The following is a 21,427-nucleotide window of genomic DNA, read 5'->3' as shown; positions in this document are numbered from 1 at the left end:
CGTGCATAAAGAAACTAATCTGAACTCAAAAGTTCTACTACTTGAGCCCATATATTTTTTTCTCACAGCAGCTTGTATGTCCCCACTCATTATACTGGACGAGATCTTCAGATGACAACAGATGCTGACTGTCATCACACACACTCTGCAGTGAGAGAGATGCAGGGATCTCTGGAATTCAGGCAGAATCGAGCAAAGCAGAAGTGATTTACTTTGACATGTGACCTCTTATCACTCCAAGTCCTGTGCCCTGCTGAATTTTATCGCCCTAGGCCTTGACCTTTGTGGCCTTTCCAGAAATCCGGTCCTGAATTTACCTCCTCTGTAGTTATTTTAACACGCAGTTAATAAACAGCCTGTCTTTAACTGTGTAGTTATTTTAAGGATTGAAGAGTTAACTTAGACAGAAGAGTTAACTTTAGGTTTGCCTGAGGTAAAATGTTTCCTGAATACGACATGCCTCATCAACATGGTGATCACTCTAGAAACGTTATTAAAGACTGGAGATAAGCTTAGTGAATTGAGGCCAATGCTCTTTATTGGAGCCAAACAAAGTAAGATACAAGCAGCAACAGTTTTAGGCGTCCCCGCCCTTTGTCAAAGGACGGGGACGCCTGAAACTGTTACTGCTTATATCTTACTTTCTTTGGCTCCAATAAAGAGCATTGTGTGCTGCAGACCCTTGTGGACATTCTATATATCTATCTACCGTATTTTCCGCCGTATAAGACGCACTTTTTCTCCCCAAAAAATGGGGAGAAAAAGTCCCTGCGTCTTATACGGCAAAGGCAGGGAATCCCCGACTTCCGAACGCCCGCCGATAGAAACCGCGACCTGCCGCCACGTCGGGGATTCCCTGCACTGCCCCTTATGTGATGCTCTGCCCCGTGTGTGCCGCTCCCTGCCCTCAAACCGTGTTTATGCCCGCAAACACCCGCTGCCGCTTGTGACTATGTTCCCTATGTGGTCCACAACTGCCGCGTATATGTACGCAAACACCCGCCACTTGTGTACATGTCCCCCCTGTGTGGTCCGCAACTGCCCGCTTGTGCCCTCACTTGTGTCGCCGCTTTCCCCCGATGTAAATAGGTGGACCGCGCTGATCTTACCTAAGTCAGTGCCTTCTGCGGGGATCGGAGACCCGTCTTCACTTCCGCACTTCAGCTCTAGTAATTGCTTCTGCTGCGTCATCAGCAGAAGCCTTCACTAGGGGGAGCCGCGTGTGTGAAGACAGGTCTCCGATCCCCGCAGAAGGCACTGACGTAGGTAAGATGAGCGCGATCCAGTTATTTACACCGGGGGAAAGCGGCGACACAAGTGAGGGCACAAGCGGGCAGTTGTGGACCACCCAGGGGGGACATGTACACAAGCGGCGGGTGTTTGCGGACATATACGCGGCAGTTGTAGACCACCCAGGGGGAACATAGTCCCAAGCGGCGACGCAGATGTTTGAGGACATAAACACGGGGAGGTACATTGTAGTCAGAATGGGGACACCTAGGGACAGAAAGACACACACTAGGGACATAATGAAGACAGCAGGACACGTACTGGGGACATACAGGGAACACCTGGGGACAGCAGGACATACACTATAGGGACAGCAGTGAACATTCTGGGGACAGCAAGACACACACTAGGGACATACTGGGGACAGCAGGGTATGTACCAGAGACACACTGGGGACATACTGGGGACAGCAGAACACACATTAGGGACTTACTGGGGGCAGCAGGGGACATACTGGAGACAGCAGGACACACATTAGGGACATACTGGGGGCAGCAGGGGACAAACTGGGGACAGCAGGACACACATTGACATACTGGGGACAGTAGTAGACACACTTGGGACAGAAGGGGACACAGGATGACACCAATTGGGGGAGAACATCAACAAGACGCTCCGGGAACATGGACGCACCAGGTTTAGTATATATATTTTTTTTCCTTGTTTTTTGCCCCCTAAACCTAGGTGCGTCTTATATTCCGGAGCGTCTTATACGGCGCGAAATGGTATCTATCTATCTATCTATCTATCTATCTATCTATCTATCTATATACACACACACACACTTATCTTCTATGACTTTTTTTTTATTCTTTCTCTTAGACTCTCCTCCTTATCCTCTAGGGAAGACACTGTTACACTTTTGCCGTCTCTCTCATTGCTCTATTTTTTCCTCCAGCTTCCTCTAAGTCTTCCCAACTCTTTGCTGTACTGATATATTTCTTTTATTTGGCAAAAAATAACCCAGCTTGTGACGGGGGCCGGATGGGATCTCCTTTCCCTTTTTTCCTCAGCTTGACTGTGGCCTACTTCTCTCTCTGGCTGCAGTCGCTGCTTTGGCTCGAGAAAAATAGCTAAGTAGCAAGTCCTCAATCACCTTAGAGGTCAAGCAGTTCTGGGCAACCTGCTGAAATTGGCTCTTGTTTAGAGTTTATGCACCTCGGCTCTCCCAAGGACACCGCTATGGATAAAAGTGAATACTTTCGCTCATACCGTTCACCAGAGATGGAATCTTCTAGTGCTGACATGACACTAATAGAGATTTGCGCAAAATCAAACCGTGGCTCGTGTTTTGTGTATTTTAAATGCAACGTGAGGTCGTGACGTTGAATAGGAAAAGTACCGTTAATGGATTTTGAAAAAGCCATAAAAATGTGACGATGGTTCAGTACATTACAATTCAGTACATTACAATACTCTGATGCAGCGCGCTTCAAAACAATCCAAGTGTAATTTAGGAAAAAGCATATCTATAGCCTGCAAATCTCAGGCCGTGACCTTAAAAATATCTGAGTGATTGAGTAAGCTTTGCGGAAAAATAAACAGCTAAACATCCATTTCTACTGACGCTTTATAGCCTGTTTTAGTCTACTTTTATATTCCACCAGAAGGAAACAGTATAAAATGCAAAATGCGTGTTTGTAAACTTTTCTGTACTTTAGAGCAGGCTTCTTCTTTTTATGCTGTAGTGACGGTTAAAAGAGTAAAAATGTAACTTAAAGGGAACCCGAACTGAGTAAAATTATTTAAAATAAACACATGATGTACCTGCAAATGAATATTACATACTCACCTCGCCGTCAGTTCCTCTCAGAAGCTCACCATTTTCCTTTCTAAATCAATTCCTTCCAGTTTTGACATGATTCTGTCAGAATTGAAATACAGTGGGTTGCAAAAGTATTCGGCCTCCTTGAAGTTTTCCACATTTTGGGCCCGTTCACACTGCACGCGTTTCCAGACGCGTTTTGGAAACGCGTGCAGGTGGCCGACACGCAGGACATCAGACATTGCATAGAGTGCAATGTCTGATGTTCACACTGCATGCGTTCCGGACCTGTGCGGTCCGGGAACGCATGCTGCACGCAGATTTTACAAAAACGCGCGGCTGTCCCATTCACTTTTCAGTGATGGGATCAGCCATGCAACGCGTTCGTACGCGTTGCGGTCCGCATGCGTGGCCGTCCGCATTTTGCAGTCTGAACGGGCCCTAAGTCACATTACTGCCACAAACATGCATCAATTTTATTGGAATTCCACATGAAAGACCAACACAAAGTGGTTTACATGTGAGAAGTGGATCGAAAATCATACTTCATTCCAAACATTTTTTACAAACAAATAACTGCAAAGTGGGGTGTGCGTAATTATTCAGCCCCCTGAGTCAATACTTTGTAGAACCACCTTTTGCTGCAATTACAGCTGCCAGTCTTTTAAGGTATGTCTCTACCAGCTTTGCACATCTAGAGACTGAAATCCTTGCCCATTCTTCTTTGCAAAACAGCTCCAGCTCAGTCAGATTAGATGGACAGCGTTTGTGAACGGCAATTTTCAGATCTTGCCACAGATTCTCGATTGGATTTAGATCTGGACTTTGACTGGGCCATTCTAACACATAGATATGTTTTGTTTTAAACCATTTCATTGTTGCCCTGGCTTTATGTTTAGGGCCATTGTCCTGCTGGAAGGTGAACCTCCGCCCCAGTCTCAAGTCTTTTGCAGTCTCCAAGAGGTTTTCTACCAAGTTTGCCCTGTATTTGGTTCCATCCATCTTCCCATCAACTCTGACCAGCTTCCCTGTCCCTGCTGAAGAGATGCACCCCCCGAGGATGATGCTGCCACCATCATATTTGACAGTGGGGATGGTGTGTTCAGAGTGACATGCAGTGTTAGTTTTCCGCCACACATAGCGTTTTGCATTTTGGCCAAAAAGTTCAATTTTGGTCTCATCTGACCAGAGCACCTTCTTCCACATGGTTGCTGTGTCCCCCACATGGCTTGTGGCAAACTGCAAATGGGACTTCTTATGCTTTCTGTTAACAATGCCTTTCTTCTTGCCACTCTTCCATAAAGGCCAACTTTGTGCAGTGCATGACTAATACTTGTCCTATGGACAGAGTCTCCCACCTGAGCTGTAGATCTCTGCAGCTCGTCCAGAGTCACCATGGGCCTCTTGACTGCATTTCTGATCAGCACTCTCCTTGTTCGGCCTGTGAGTTTAGGTGGATGGCCTTGTCTTGGTAGGTTTAGAGTTGTGCCATATTCCTTCCATTTCTGAATGATCGCTTGAACAGTGCTCCGTGGGATGTTCAAGGCTTTGGAAATCTTTTTGTAGCCTAAGCCTGCTTTACATTTCTCAATAACTTGATCCCTGACCTGTCTTGTGTGTTCTTTGGACTTCACTGTGTTTTTGCTCCCAATATTCTCTTAGACAACCTCTGACAGAGCAGCTGTATTTGTACTGACATTAGATTACACACAGGTGCACTCTATTTAGTCATTAGCACTTATCAGGCAATGTCTATAGGCAAGTGACTGCACTCAGATCAAAGGGGGCCAAATAATTATGCACACACCACTTTGCAGTTATTTGTTTGTAAAAAATGTTTGGAATCATGTATGATTTTCGTTCCACTTCTCATGTGTACACCACTTTGTGTTGGTCTTTCATGTGGAATTCCAATAAAATTGATTCATGTTTGTGGCAGTAATATGACAAAATGTGGAAAACTTCAAGGGGGCCGAATACTTTGTGCACTGTACAAACTGTACCCACTGTATATCAGTTGCTGCCAGTTACTTATCAGTTGCTATCAGTTATAACTGAAAGGACAACTGATGAGCAAGGTGATGTCCATGTTTTCCTATGGCTGAAGTGGGCGATATTACAGTATAACAGTGTGCTGACCAGAAAGCTAATACAGGGTCATTGCCATTTTCAAAATGGAGGATGGAGAATTCTATTGATCACAGTGTACAAACAGAACACGGGAGAGGAGAAAGAGATTGAGGAGTAGACTACACGGGAGGTAAGTATGACTTGTGAATGCTTATTTTAATTTTCAGTTGAGGTCTTCTTTAAAGAGACTCCGTAACAAAAATTGCATCCTGTTTTTTATCATCCTACAAGTTCCAAAAGCTATTCTAATGTGTTCTGGCTTACTGCAGCACGTTCTACTATCACCATCTCTGTAATAAATCAACTTATCTCTCTCTTGTCAGACTTGTCAGCCTGTGTCTGGAAGGCTGCCAAGTTCTTCAGTGTTGTGGTTCTGTGATGCATCTCCCCCTCCAGGCCCCTCTCTGCACACTGCCTGTGTGTTATTTAGATGAGGGCAGCTTCTCTCTTCTCTCTTATCTTTTACAAGCTGGATAAATCCTCCTCTGAGCTGGCTGGGCTTTCACATACTGAGTAATTACATACAGGCAGAGCTGTCTGCACTCTGCAGGAAGAAACAGCCTGACACTTCAGTGGAAGATAGCTGCAGGGGGAAAGAAACACACAAATGATCTCTTGAGATTCAAAAGGAAGGCTGTATACAGCCTGCTTGTGTATGGATGTATTTTCTATGTGTGGACATACTGTACATCAACCTACTTCCTGTTTTGGTGGCCATTTTGTTTGTTTATAAACAAACTTTTTAAAACTGTTTTTAACCATTTTTAATGCGGCGAGGAGCGGCGAAATTGTGACAGAGGGTAATAGGAGATGTCCCCTAACGCACTGGTATGTTTACTTTTGTACGATTTTATCAATACAGATTCTCTTTAAAGGGAACTTCATCCTAAACAAGCATACTGAAATTAAGTTACATTAGTTATGTAAATTAATATAGATAGGTAATAACTGTATAATCTCTTACCCACCCTGTTTTAAAAGAACAGGCAAATGTTTGTGATTTCATGGGGGCTGCCATCTTTTTCATGGGGGCAGCCATCTTTTTGGTTGAAAGGCGGTGACAGGGAGCAGGAGACACAGTTCCAACTGTCCTGTGTCCTGATCACCCCTCCCAGCTTCGTGCACTAGGCTTCAAATCTCAAATTTAAAATGAAAAAAAAAAAAAAGTGCCAAAACAGCAGAAGGAGAACAACAACATCAGAAATCCCATCATGCTTTGCACAGCATCAGGGGAAAAATGCCTGGGCAGTTTTCTTCTGTGCAGCTGAAAATGAGGCTTGGGTAAGAAAAGCAAAGTTCTGATTCTGTGAAACTGTTAAAGAAACACCAAGCCTTTTCAGTGCTGCTGAGTAGATTTTTAGTCTGGAGGTTCACTTTAATGATTAAAATTGCTTATATTTTACAATTACCATTATATAGGCAATGTTTGCCCATGAATGGCCACTATTGTTAGATGCCTCCAACTCATCCTCTATTTATCATGCACCCTCCCTCCTCAACGTAACAGTAGAAGCTATTTGGCTGTAGCCAAGCAACACATCTCAATAGCAGTCATTTCTAAACTATCACCCACAGTGATCCACATGCTTGTTTTATGGGAAAATGTGGTTTTCTTGCACTGATGCCTTTCTATGGACAGAATTAGTAACACAAGAAGTAAACAAGCCCTTTTAGTGGGTGGAACGACTGACCAATCAGAGAATCTATTTTCCCCTTGTGATAATCTACCAGTACCCCTGCGCCTGCGCAGGCTGGGGCTATCAGTCGGCTGAGAACTAAACTAACCCACGTTGGGCACTGGAGGACACTCGGGGACCGCTGCGGGTACAGGATGGCTACAGGGGGCTTGGGGAACTTGAAACTTTTTTTCTTTTGCAGGGTTAAGGTTCCCTTTAAAGAGACAATGGAGCGAGAGAAAAAAATATATGATATAATGATTGCTATGTGTAGTACAGCTAAGGAATAAAACATTAGGAGCAATTTTGTTTCCAGTACAGGAAGAGTTAAAGGGAACCAGAGAGGATCAAAAAAAGGTTTTATACATACCTGGGGCTTCCTCCAGCCCCATACGCACGGATCGCTCCCACGCCGCCGTCCTCTGCTGCCTGGATCCGCCGGTACCGGGTCCCGTCATTGCCGCGAGTCGGCCAGTCGGCCGGTGGATGCGGCCGATTCTCCGCATCACACGGAGTTCCCTCTATTTAAGTACGCATGAGGCTGCCTACTGCGCAGCCGCATGTGTACGGGTATGGAGGGAGCCCCTGTGATGCGGACAATTGGCCGCGTCCGGCGGAAGTGACGGGCCCGGTACCGGCGGTTCCAGGAAGCGGAGGATGGCGGCGTGGGAGCGATCCAGGCTTATGGGGCTGGAAGAAGCCCCAGGTATGTATAAAAGCTTTTTCTATTTTAACAACCCATTCCTCTCTGGTTCCCTTTAAGAAACTCCAGTTGTTGTCTATGCAGAAGAGCCATTGAGCTCCACGACTTTTAAAGTCGCAGAGAGCTCTGTCTTCTGAAGCTTGTTATCTCAACTGTCAGTCATTGTATCTTCTTTTTCTCGGCAGAGAAGCGGTTCAAAAGTTCACTGGCCTGCTCTGTAAAATTATTTAGAATGCAGAGTATTGTGTAAATTGCAAATATTAGAAAATTATGCAATGTTATTAAAAAAAATATATAACTGAAAATAAAAATATGACAAATTTTTTTCCGCTACTTATGGTTTAGTAATTATCCGTACTACACAACCAATTCATTATATCATAATTTTTTTTCGCTTCACTGTCTTTGTAAGTGATACATCAAAACATGTGTTTGTGTATGTATGTGTTTCCTCCTAAAGTGACCTGTCCATGGCAATCAGTATTCTGCGTGGCGAATTGCCGTCACAGGTTATCCCGCATACCGTGGAAAGAGGCCAATCACTTCCAGTACACAGGTGCATATTCTGTTCTGATTGGAAAAACGTTGTTTTTTGGCAAGTTTTTCCAATCAGGAACAAAAAAAAAATAAGTATAAAGTCATTTTTCACAGCGAAACTGATTTTGCATGAACAGCGAGAGAACATCTCCACTAATGATCATCTCGCTGCTGAAGGTCGGAACAGACGCTTCCAGTTGTTGTTCATAGTGAGCCAGTCTCACCGGCTATTTTTGGGTCCTGTTTTATTGGATGAGGCATCTGAGATGATTTATGAAGTTTATTCAAAAAACGGAAGGTCATAAAGTAATCCTGCTCGCCTGGCCTGGGTTTAGTTGTCTGCTTGTAGGTGGCAAGGATCAGAAATCCTACCCTGTGTCATATCAGACTATGGCCATGTTTGCAGAGAGGTTAAATAATCAGCAGTTATGCAGCTGCAGCCATTTCCATGCAACTGCTTTCGCATGACCACAACTTTTCAGTGACCCTCATTACGTTTCAGTATGACCAATGTCAGGATTGTGAACTCTTGCCCCCTTACAGCAGGTGATTCTATGTGGCGTTGGCAGTTAGGGCACTAATGTGTGGACATCTGTGGGGACATAACATTTTTACTAAGGAGCCCCATGATTTGTAAAACCTCACCTTACAGTAAACACACCTGAGTAGAGGTAAGGATAGTATAGAGCCTTCCTGCTCTGCCTGGTCCCTCGTTCCTCCACTGTCACCGGTAAAGCTGTTCAGCCTGCTCAGTTGAACAGCTCTTCGAAATGACTCGTATCCCTAAGTAGTTCCAAAGTTGAATGCATCACTACGAAGTCCAAACTTGCGCATGCACAGCAGCAATGCACTTGTCCTCTGAACCACTCAGGGATACAAGTAGGCTCGGCAAAAGATGTTCAGTCAATCAGTTTTAATGGCTGACAAGGCTGGAATAACAATCCACTCAGAGGACCAGGAAGGCTCTATACTATCCAGAGCCCTCACACTACTTCCCACTACAAACTCACCTTACCAAAACCTTACTTTACCAAATTGTCACCTTACCAAAACTTCACCGTATCAAAACTGTACCTTACTAAAACCTCACCTTGCCAAAACTTCACCTTTCCAAAACCTCATCTTGCCAAAACTTTACCTTGCCAATACCTCACCCTACCAGAACCTTACTTTACCAAATTTGCAACTTATCAAAACCTCATCTTACCAAAACTGCACCATACCAAAACCTCACCACACCAAAACTTTTCCTTACAAAAACTTCACCTTACCAAAACTTCACCTTACCAAAAATCTCATTTTACCAAAACATTACCTTACTAAAACTTAAATTTACAAAATCCCTACCTTACCGAAACCTTACCTTACCAAAATCTATCCTTACCTAATCTTCACTTTAACCTAACCAAAATCTTACCTTACCAAAATGTTACGTTAATAACATTTCAGTTAACAAAAAAACGTTGTGTTACCAAAACCTATCTCTACCAAAACTTCACCTTACTATAATCTCTCCTAACCAAAACTAACAAAAAAGGCTGGATGGCAAGAAGAACACTCCAAAGCTGCCATCTTGTCATTGGCCCCATGTCACAGTAATCTATCTCTGCTTAGAAGATCCCTGCCAGGGACACGAGGCAAGTGAAAAACAAGCGCCACGGGGCGTTAAACCGTTCAAATTTTTCATGCCTGTGACAGTTTTGTGAATATTTCGCAAGCAGACCACATTTGGAAAAGTTGCCGCTGGTGGGAGAGGGGCCTCCGAGCTAAGGCTGGTGAATTCGAGACTGTCGGCAAGTTATTAATGCTTAGCAGGTACAAAGAGTCTATTGTACGTTGCTTCAAGTTGAATTTTCAATTTAAAACGCCATCGCTTAGCAACAAATACGATATTTTGTTGATGCGTGTGACAGAAGATAATAAATCTCTCCATTCGGCATTTCCCCCATTTGATAGAGTAGCAGCAATTGTATGACGTCTGCCTGAGATGAAATGCTGGGATCTGTTATTTGGAAACTTGGGGGCATTAAAGCTAACGACAGCATAGGAGTAACCTTGCTAGCCCCGTAATACAGCAGACAGGGAGGTACAACTCTTCAGCATGTTCTTCGGGGAGAAAGAGGGGGTTTTTACATTAAAGCCAATGGGTACCGGTTAAAAAAAGAAAAAGTCTGATACTCACCTAAGGAGAGGGAAGGCTCAGTCCTAATGAGCCTACCCTCTCCTCTCCCGGTGCCCTCGGTGCTGCGCTGGCTCCCCCGTTCACGTCCGCCACCGCAGGAACTTCGGAGGTCTTCGGGAGCACTCGGGCTTCCGAAGACGGGCCGCTCCATACTACGTACGTGCGAGCGAGTCATAGAGGGCGCTCGCGCATGCGTAGTATGGAGCGGCCGCGTCATCGGGAGCCCGAGTGCTCCCGAAGGCTTCCGAAAGGTCCTTTCGGCATGCGGAAGTGGCAGTATTTGACCGAACTGGTCGAATACTGCCACGGGGGATCCTACGCGGGACCGGGCACCGGGAGAGGAGAGGGAAGGCTCATTAGGACCGAGCCTTCCCTCTCCTTAGGTGAGTATCAGACTTTTTCTTTTTTTTAACCGGTAAACATTCACTTTAGCTCTGACAGCAATGCAAACAACCATAGAGGAGGTGTTTTTTTTTATTCTGAGATGGTAGTGTGGCTGACAGCTTCACTCTAAATGCCTATTTTACATATACGTTTCTTTAAAGGGAACCTGAAGTGAGAGCTATATGGAGGCTGGCTGACATATTTATACCAGTACCAACAATACCAGTTGCATGGTATCCTGCTGATTATCTGTCTCCAATACTTTTAGCCATAGACCCTAAACAAGCATGCAGCAGATCAGTCTTTTCTGACTGAAGTCTGACTGGATTAGTTGCATGCTTGTTTCAGGTGTGTGTTTCAGTCACAACTGCAGCCAAAGAGATCAACAGGGCTGGCAGGCAACTGATATTGTTTAGGAGGACATAACTATGGCAGCCTCCATATCCCTCTGAGGTGTGGTTATGGAAAAAAAAACAACATGCATGATGAATAAGGGTTTTGACTTAATTAGCCATAAAAAAGCTTTTCAGAAAACATTTTATGTAAAATGCACCTGTTGAACCAATTTACAGATTCTTATTTCCTCCTCAGCAAATCACGGCTGCTCGTTGGGCATACAGGAAGGAAACTGGTTGCTGTGTCAGGTGAAGCCACACCCCTTACTGACTGGCAGCCTGTCATGGCTGTCAGCCTCTAATGGGAGCCTCAGATGGGTCTATGTGTGTGGTGTGTGTGGAAGGAAGGATGGTGATAACTGTGGTGGTAGTGGTGATAGTGGTGGTGGTGGTGGGGTGGGGGGGGATGTTGATAGATAGCCAAGAAGGAAATGAGGATTTTCTAATTGGTCCTGCAGCTGTTTTCCTTTGTCCTTTGCTTTGTATCTTGAATTCATGTCTCCCGTGACTGCGCTGTTTTTGGATGACACACATGGCCTGCCTTCACTCACCCCGATACCCCTGTCCCTTGCCTTTGAACTGGTACAGAAGTGCTGGAGCAGCCTACGGGCCAGCCTGTTCCCTTAGATTGACATGCACATTGACATTATCAAGCAGGACTCCGGAATGAGCCATCAGAAATGGAGTGGCCAAGCGAAGCAGCCAGCAGAGGAGCAACCAGACCAGCTCAGGTTGACAATAGAAATCTAGATGTTCTATGCTTGCTCACATAATTATCCTGCCGTATTACAATTGCTCAAACTGGATTACAATGTAGTGGTGAATGTCTTCAAGATTTGACCGTCTTGCTGGCATTCCTAGCCTGGCTCTCTATAGTTCTTTTACAAATCATCTTTGGCCTTGTTTTTGAAAAACCCTGAGGATCGCAGTCCATCTTGTTTTTGTAGATATACAACACATACATTAGTCACATCAAGGACCCTAATATATATCAAAAGGTATGCCCATCGGTCTTCAGTCAAAAACCATATGCACAAAAAAGAAAAGAGAAGCCTTTCTGGGCTATAAGTTGGCAAAAAATACCAAAAGACAATCAAATCTCTGGTGAAAAAAGTTACTCTTTATTATAGCAAGCAATTCATAAAAACAATTAAAATATTCTGACCTCTCGGATAGTGCCAATTGTAATTGGCTTTAGCTTCCGCTGTTATACAATATTTAATAAGGCCAACAATAATCCATATCCACTCACTAGCCTAGTTGGATGCCACAACAAAAAAGGAGATTGTACAATAACTTATTACATAATATATTATAAGGTGTCTCGTATCATAGTAGTAAACAAGAGAAGGAAAGAAGAGGAAATATCCCCATCTTGTTTTTGTAGAGCAAGTCCTACTCAGTTCCTCTTCCTCTTCTGTTTTTCATGTTCCATTTGCCATTGGTTTGTTCTGGACAGTCAGAGGATTCTTAGAGGCCAGTCAGACGATTCTTAGAGACATCTTGAAGAGCTTTGGTGTTCCATTTCACGGCTTTTATTTGTTCCTTGATCTTTTTCTGCACAGCGTATGTCCTACCCAGTTCCACTTCCTGCTTCTGTTCATTTTCTGTTTGCCATTGGTTTGTTCTGGTCAGAGCATACTTAGAGGACAGTCGGGAGGTTATTAGAGACAGACATCTCGAAGAACGTTGGTGGGTGTTCCACTCCACGGCTGTTATTTGTTCCTTCATCTTGTATGTCCTACCCAGTTCCACTTCTGTCTTTTGTATTTCAGTTTCTATGTTCTCTTGGTTTGTCATTGTAACAAATCTTCATTAGTTATAATATCTACACGTCCTACATTTAGAATTCTACGGAGACATCAATTTATGAGTGTCTGTAATTGGGAGCTAATATTCTTGGTAACATTCCACGTTGCAAATGCCTACAGAAGAACAGATTACGTGATTATTTAGAACTCTAATCTTGTTTTGGTTTTTTTACTGATGGTTTTATACTTCCATAATGGATAGTGTTGAACAGAAGCACCATTTGCGTTCTTTATGCTATTTTCATCTATCATCTTCATCTCCTCCTGTCTTGGTTACGAGACTACATCTCACATAGTTAAAGGAGTCCACGCCCTCCATCCAACTCATTTCCTGTCACTGCACGTCTAATATCTATATTTACAATTATTCTCATCTGCTTTGCCTTTCTCTTATTAATCCTTAATCCCATGGCAGATGCTTCTATCTCTAATTTTAACACTTTATCTGGAGTTGTGCCAGCAAGTATATTTTTCTGTCGTTTACACGTAAGAATCTCTAAGTGCTGTAAAATGTCTACCACGGAAGCATTTTCAGGCATGTTTTTTTTTTTTTTTTTTTGTTAAAGCTTCTATCTACTATTATGACCATTCCTACTGCCCTAGAATGCTTCATGACTCTGTCCATAAGCACTGTGTGTGAACAAGCACTGAAAGGTGGTGGCAGCAGGACGAGATAGACAGACATCTCTAAACTGGTGCTGTAGGGATTTTACATTTTGAAATTGCAGAAGTAATCCTTAATGGATATCCGAGGTGAGTTGTAAAATCTATCTTTACTTGCCTGGGGCTTCTACCAGCTTCTAGAGGTCCCATGTCACTTCTCCCCGGTCCCGATGGCCGCCTCTGAAGTATCATCATGAGTTTTACAAACATGAAACTCAGATACTTACCTCAGTAGAGGCAAGTCTCTGGATCCTCCCAAGGCTTCCCACATTCTCCTCCAGACAACCGCTGGTCGCCGGGACCCTTTAGAAGTTTGTGGAAGTACTTCTCTTCTTCCTGAATTGAGACCCCTCTTCCCCCTAAATGCTACAATGGCTGCCACCTTCAAGATGGCTGCCATGTCCCACCCCCTTCCTGACACTCGCACTATGGGATGGTAATGAAAACTTGCCTAATGGATGGGCACTAACCATTTACTGGCGTAGCAGGCAAAAGCTGTGGGCAGGAATCCCTGAAGTCTTCCCCCATTAGAAGGTGACAATGATAGTTGGGGTGAAGAGGAGTACAAGTAGTGATGACAGTTAATCTGCTAAAGTTGGCACAAAATTATGCAAAATTTACAAAATTAATTACTTTTCTTTGATTTTTGATTTTTTTTCTGAAATTTCACATTACAAATTAATGTAATTGCAAACGCGAAATTAGGATTATGCAAAATCTGTGCTCATCAGTACGTGTGAAGCCAAGGAGAGCTGCAGTGGAGACCGGAGGGACACATATTGAAAAATAAAGTGTAAACTTTTCTCCCAATTTTATATTTTGCCCAAGGTAAGCTTTAAACCAGTCTAAACATTGAAACTGCAGAGTGCATGATGATAAAAAAAAAGACGTGAGATAGGAAAGAGGAGAGACATGTTGGCATGCGGCGTTGAGCTGTGTGACATGACATTTAACAGTATTTGGACAACTACCAGCCTTCACATTTTGGCAACACAAAGCACATGCTGTCTATAAGTGCCGCAGGCATAAATATTACATTAGACGCGGCTGATCTTATGAAGAGCCAGTGCCGGGAGGAAGAGAAAGTGTCACCTGCTCAGAACGTTGAGCTCATCTGTCAAGCGGCAGGATGACTTTATATCGTTAAGGACCTCTGACCAGTAGCCACTAACTGCTGCATTTCCTGTAATCTCCATTCTCCGATGGACCTGTCTTTAAGAAGCCGGTTTTGTACCTGGCTAGAGCGATGTGTTGCTCCGGCCTCTTTGCATAGCGCCGAAACACCCCAAAAAATCAAATTATATCACCCTGTGGTAGAGTGTACTGACATGCATAGACCCACACATTGCTTTCATGGCCCCTGCATGCCCTTCGCCGCCCCTCGCCCAGTGACATACTCCCTGCTGGATAGGAGGAACATCCCTGGTATTCCTAGCCTCCCTGTCATATTTGCGTTGTGCCGCAACGCTGCTTCCAACAAATTTAAATTTTCTGGGTTGTGCATTGACTTCAATGCATTCATATCACACAGCTTAATGCCACATGCCAAGATGTCCCTCTTCTTTCCTGCTTTTGCTTTGTATTATGTACAGCGCTACAGAAGATGTTGGTGTTATATAAATAAAAAACAATAATAATAACATTGGGCAGTGTGTGTGCTAGTTAGTTTTATATTTCTGTAAGGTAGGGGCAAAAGTCATGTTTGGAGCTTCAAATCAAGATACAGTTTTTTTTGTTTTTTTTCACGGGGGTGGACTTGTCCCTCCGGATCACTAAGGAGCAGACGGTAGACCTGTACTCACACATTTCATTCAGTAGTCGATCGGGACAATTGCTCTAGCCAATAATCTAAATCTAAGACGGCCACATACGCTATACCTGCCTAGGACCTTATAGATGGACGGTAGGAACGCTAAACACTTATCCTCATCCATCCTACTATCCATTTACCATTTTCTTTCTTGTTAGGCTACAATGCTTAGAAATGGGCATTCTTTTTGATATTTTTGTAAAAGCAACGGCTTATAACAGTTGGCCAAGGTGTCCACCTTCAAGAAAAGGAAGGTGGACTATATGGAGAAAACAACATAAATCACCAGAAGATGGACAAGTATGGTATGCTCCATATGTGTAATGAAATACTGTAACTCTTTTCTGTACAGCAGAACTAATTTAGCTCAGATTTATGGATTTGAAGGTGTCAGATGAGCTGAGGATGTACAGCCGTCGTAGGCGTTTAATAAGAACACGGTCTTAAATAAAAGTAGGAGCTCTATGTAACTTTAGAAGACTCTCTTTGCAGCAAAGCCTTGATTGGAGTGGCTGTCCAGGTGGCGGGGTCACTTTATCAGATTGAGTTCATAGGGATGGATCACGGAGCTGGTTTCTCATTTCAAAACCAACTCGGAGCACCTTTAAATAAAACCCACGGGTCAGGTCTGGAACGGAGCTACGAGAGACTCTCTTGGTAGTCCTCTACAATCTTCCCGGATAGATAAATGGAAGACTTTAGACCCCAGAGCTGTCGTAGGTTTTGCAGTAACAAGTCGGCGGTACGGATGTAATGAAATCTCTCCGCCTGTAGAGCTTAGCTTCTTCAGGTCATGGCTGAGCATCCCAGCGAGATTTCATCTGGCGTATTCCTTTAATGCCTCCGGTGACTTTGATGGGATGGGAAAATAACACGCAGAAGCCTGCTCAGAAAGATCAGCGTACGGCTCCCATCAGCTCTCGAAAATAAAAAAAAGGCTCATCTGACAGCAAAAGACAGAGGCTGGGTGCACACATAGCAGAAACGCTAGCGTTGCGTAAAACGCTGTGTTTTATGCAGCAGTGTCAGTCAATGGGTCGCAGAAAAAAAACGCAGAGACCTGCGATTTACAGTATGCGTTCCGAAAATGCTGGTTTTGTTGCATAATATGCAGGAACTTTAATAAAATACACATAATGAAAGTCAATGGGAATGCAATGGTGTGCGTTTTTCATGTGATTTCCATAAGTTTTTATATGCATTTTTCTCTAAAAAAATATTTTTTTGCTGTATTTTCACTTCCTGTTGTCTTCCAAGTGACTTGCATAAATGGAAATATAAAAACGCATACAAAACGCATGTGCGTTTTGTATATGTGAACTGCAGACGCATAAAAATGCACCCAAAACGCATGAAAACGCACTGCAAACGTACTAAAAACGCAGTAAAAACGCCAATAAAAAGCAAACAACATTAACTTAAAACGTGACATGAAACTTAGCCTTTCATGCTATGTCATATGTGAACCCAGCCTATAGATGGCTCCATTTGGAAAATGGGTGTTTTGTTTAGTTTTCGTTTTAATTTTGGTTAAATGCATAAAAGTTATTCATTTTTTATATATATAGGGAGGGGCTCTCTGTAGGTGCGATTTATGAACTCTGGACCATTCAAAAATATCTTCTATTTTTAAAACGCCAACATAATATGCAGAAGTGTACAATAAATAAATACATAAGGAGCGATGAGAACGAAAACCTGTTCATATTCTATTCTGTATATAGTCTATATCACAAGCAAAACACAGGGATGGTCATAAAGGCTCATTTCCAATACTGCGGAAACTCCGATGGCCGCCAATGCCGATTTCCATTTTTCCGTTGCCGATTTTCAGTTTTTCCAACGGTTGAGAGGAGTATTTAATAAGTCATTTTTTTTTTTAATCAGTGGATTCAAAAAAATCGGAAAAACATAAAATCAGAAAACGGAAAGTCTTGTGAGTGGTCGAAAATGACTGCGGTGATACGATTTTTGCTGAAACATTGATTGGTCCAATGCTTCCGAGTTCTGTGATTGGGCTAAAATTACAGAGGTGCGGCAAATTGGATTTCCGCAGAATTTCAATTTCTGTTTTCCGAATTCCGATCGGAAATGCAGATTTCTGATCGCAAATGCGGAAATTTCAATTCCACGGATTCCGAAAGAGCGTCCCTACTCAAGAGGTCTCTTCCCAAACCAGGTGACAGTCCAAGACATGGGTTAGAGGGGGACTGAAGTGCCCTAGTTGTCCCTGTTTCTCAGTATCAGCTGCTTCACATTATCGCGTACGTTAAAAAAGGGCGTCGGGAAAAAAGGGCGCAGGGTTTTAAACGATAAGCATGGATAACGTTTAAAAAAAAAATTGTGCTATATTTCGTTTAAAAATAATGTTTTATAAAGTTATAAATCATTAAATAATGTGTATGAAATCGGCAATTGTAAAAACGTTAATCTTCCCTGTTTAAAAAGTGAAATGTATAATAATGTTTTATAAAAGATTAATAAGAATTTTACTAAAGCTATACCTAACCCTACTCTCATATAGAGCCCTTCCTGTACCTACCCCTAAGCCCTAGAGCCCCCTGGTGGTGCCTAAACCTAAGACTCCCCTGGTGGTGCCTAAACCTAAGACTCCCCTGGTGGTGCCTAACTCTAAGACTCCCCTGTTGGTGCCTAACTCTAAGACCCCCCTGGTGGTGCCTAAACCTAAGACCCCCCTGGTGGTGCCTAAACCTAAGACCCTTCAGGTGGTGCCTAACCCTAAGACCCCCCAGGTGGTGCCTAACCCTAAGACCCCCCTGGTGGTGCCTAAACCTAAGACTCCCCTGGTGGTGCCTAACTCTAAGACCCCCCTGGTGGTGCCTAAACCTAAGACCCCCCTGGTGGTGCCTAAACCTAAGACCCTTCAGGTGGTGCCTAACCCTAAGACCCCCCAGGTGGTGCCTAACCCTAAGACCCCCAGGTGGTGCCTAACCCTAACTAGTGTTGGGCGAACAGTGTTCGCCACTGTTCGGGTTCTGCAGAACATCACCCTGTTCGGGTGATGTTCGCGTTCGGCCGAACACCTGATGGTGTTCGGCCTTTTAAGTTCGGGTTCGCCCCGAACTTCTAATGGCCGCCGAACAGGGCCGAACAGGGCCCCTGTTCGGCCGAACAGGGCCCTGTTCGGCCGAATACTGCCCCCCTATGGGGTCGCAGGCATAAGGGGGGAGCATGTCCCGATCGCGGGGGGGGTCGGAAATTCCCCCCACCCCCTCCGCTAGCGCTCCCCCCTCTGCCCGCTTCCCCATTCAAAAGTTTAAGCAAAGTACCTGTAGTGGATGGCCTGGCAGTGGGCGGCACTGTGGAGTGAGGAGGAGGAGTCCGGAGAGTGACGAGTTGAGGGAGGCCGGGCAGCGGGCGGTTCAGCAGAAGTACCCTTGTGGTACTTCCGCCCTTTCTCTGACCTCACGCCCGCTGCCCGGCCTCCCTCAACTCGTCACTCTCCGGACTCCTCCTCTTCACTCCACAGTGCCGCCCACTGCCAGGCCATCCACTACAGGTACTTTGCTTAAACTTTTGAATGGGGAAGCGGGCAGAGGGGGGAGCGCTAGCGGAGGGGGTGGGGGGAATTTCCGACCCCCCCCGCGATCGGGGCATGCTCCCCCCTTATGCCTGCGACCCCATATGGCCCCCAAAAGCTGGATGTTCGGAAAGTTCGGGGTTCGGCCCGAACATGCCGAACATCTCGGCCATGTTCGGCGAACTTTCCCGAACCCGAACATCCAGGTGTTCGCCCATCACTAACCCTAACCACCCCCCTGGTGGTGCCTAACCCTAAGACCCCCCAGGTGGTGCCTAACCCTAAGACCCCCCAGGTGGTGCCTAACCCTAAGACCCCCCTGGTGGTGCCTAACCCTAAGACCCCCCTGGTGGTGCCTAAACCTAAGACCCCCCTGTGATAAGCATTAATAACGTTTGAAAAATATTGTACTGTTTTTCGTTTAAAAATAATGTTTAAAAAATTATAAATCAATAAATAATGTGTAATCATGAGAAGCAGTTATAAAACATTAAAAGTCTCCGGGTGCCGCTTGTAAAACGTTATTGTTCTCTGGCGCCCTTTTTTCCTGTTGGGCGCCCATTATGGGAGTGAATGGCGGCGCCCTTTTTATCCACCTGCCTCAGGCGCCCGAATTTACTGTTTCCCACATTATCATGTTACAACGTAAAACGGACATTTTTTGTTTTGCCTGATTAGGAAACGGAGACCCGAGAGATCCTGTGTTATTGATATAATGCATTCACACCAGTGAGTCTGCAATGGAGCGCGATCGAGGAGGCGCACCAACTGAACAGTAGTAACAGTAGTAGCAATGATCAGTGTGCTTGTGGAGGGGGCAGCGGCACACTGGAGGAAAAGGGAGTACAGCGAGGGACCTGATATTCTGTAGAGGACAGGGCCGGATTTGGACATTATCCCGCACAAGGCCCACTGTCACCAAACCCCGCCTCCCCCAACTGCCTTGTGCTGTGCTCCCGCTTTCCCATTTGTTCCCCTGGTCCTGTCCTCTAGTCTTGTGCTCCCCCCATCCTGTGTACTTACCTGTCCTTCCCTGTTTTGTGCTGTGCTTGGAGGGTGTCCCACTGCTTGCCCCTGTGGAAGCAATGGGCTGCAGACTGGGCTGCAGACACGGATTCTGGATGCAGAAAAATTGACTACAATGAATGTCTATGGGCCTATTTCCACTAAACGCAATTTGCAGATTTCTGCATCACGCATTGTTTCCCATTGCCAGAAATCTGGATCCAGAAAAAACTGATGCAGAACTAGTGGAAATGAGCCCTTAGTGTGCAAGCCCACTGCCCGCCCCTTGCTTCATGGTGCCCTAGGCCATGGCCTTTGTAGCTTTACCTCAAATTCGCCCCAGGTAAGTAAATCTGAACAACCCACTTCGGCTTTGGGAATCCTTTTAGTGTCCGTATTCCTGGTCATGTGATCAAAAACAAAATGCTCATTTCACACAGTAAAGGTAGCATCTGTGCTTTGTAATTACTGAGCTATTAGATGGTATTCTTAAGGGCTCAATGCTCTAAAGAGTGAGAATACACAATCGAGTTTAACAGATTTTGTTTTAAATAGAAATTTGCCTGAATCCAATTGGATATCTAAAGTAAAAAAAAAAGAAAAAAATAAGTAAAGTGATTTTATCCCTTCGTCATGGCACCGGGCCCTGAACGTCTTTATGGAAGTCGTGATGGAAAGTCTGCAGTGATATTGGATGTAACCCTGTAACAGTGCAGGGTAATAAAATCATGTGGGCTCCCAGTAACTACTATTGGCTCATGATGCCGTAAGAAGCCAGGTTATCCACTTAGGCCGCTTCCTCTGTCGTGATATACAGCGATGCTGCTGGCCGTCTACAACTCATCTGATCTTTTTATGGCGAAAGTGCTTCATAAATCAGCCCCAAGAGCTTGGAGACCACAAAGCGCAAATCCCCAGGATACGCTCTGCGTGCTGAGGCTCCTGATAAATGACAGGGACTCTTCTCCTGAGATCTGCAAGTGGACAGCGCAGCGCCACCCGGGACTTCAGGAAGACGGCAGCAACCTGAGGGTCCCCAAATCACAGAGGGAAGTCAGTCTTTACTGCTCCTTTCTCTTTTTTTTCATGTACATTTCAAAGGATATTTTTCTCACTACAGATTGCTTGGCAGTGGGTACTCTTCATGTGTTTGGATTATGTTTGCTGATTCAATCATTTTATCGACTTGGAGGAAAATCGTTGCCGTCACATAGCTGCACAATCGATTTTTCATTTTTGGACCAAATTGCATAGCTCTCAACTGTCCCTCTTTTGGAGCGACATTCTCTCTTTGGGAACCCTGTCCCTCTTTCCTCCTCATTTGTCCCTCTTTCAGGACTGATATACAAATCTATGTAACTTTATGTATTTTTCTGCTGTAAAATGTGTGAAACTGACTCTAAAATTTATTCCAACCCTTTAAATTGATATTTTTCTTATTTTCAAATGTTAAATGAAGGTAATTGAACAAGGATAGTAAGGACCCGTGTGGTTTGAATTATAAACCGGAATATTTTTCTTATCAAATCTTTATG

The 21,427-nt window shown here is 44.4% G+C and overlaps 1 protein-coding gene across 4 annotated transcripts in view; it reads left to right on the top strand.

The window, feature by feature from the left end:
- Positions 1-21,427, top strand: part of DCC (DCC netrin 1 receptor) — a 1,000,213-nt gene that overhangs the window by 238,183 nt on the left and 740,603 nt on the right. The window contains exon 1 of one of the 4 annotated variants that reach the window (XM_068251345.1): positions 5,237-5,315. The exons of the other annotated variants lie outside the window; for them this stretch is intronic. The gene's annotated coding sequence lies outside the window, so the exon portion shown is untranslated. Of the gene's footprint in view, positions 1-5,236; positions 5,316-21,427 lie in introns of those variants that run through there. 4 annotated transcript variants of the gene reach the window in all.

This window comes from Hyperolius riggenbachi, chromosome 1 (genome assembly GCF_040937935.1).
Source record: "Hyperolius riggenbachi isolate aHypRig1 chromosome 1, aHypRig1.pri, whole genome shotgun sequence".
Taxonomy (NCBI): domain Eukaryota; kingdom Metazoa; phylum Chordata; class Amphibia; order Anura; family Hyperoliidae; genus Hyperolius; species Hyperolius riggenbachi.
Note: the sequence above shows the minus strand (reverse complement) of the source record. Positions and strands in the feature narration are given on the sequence as shown.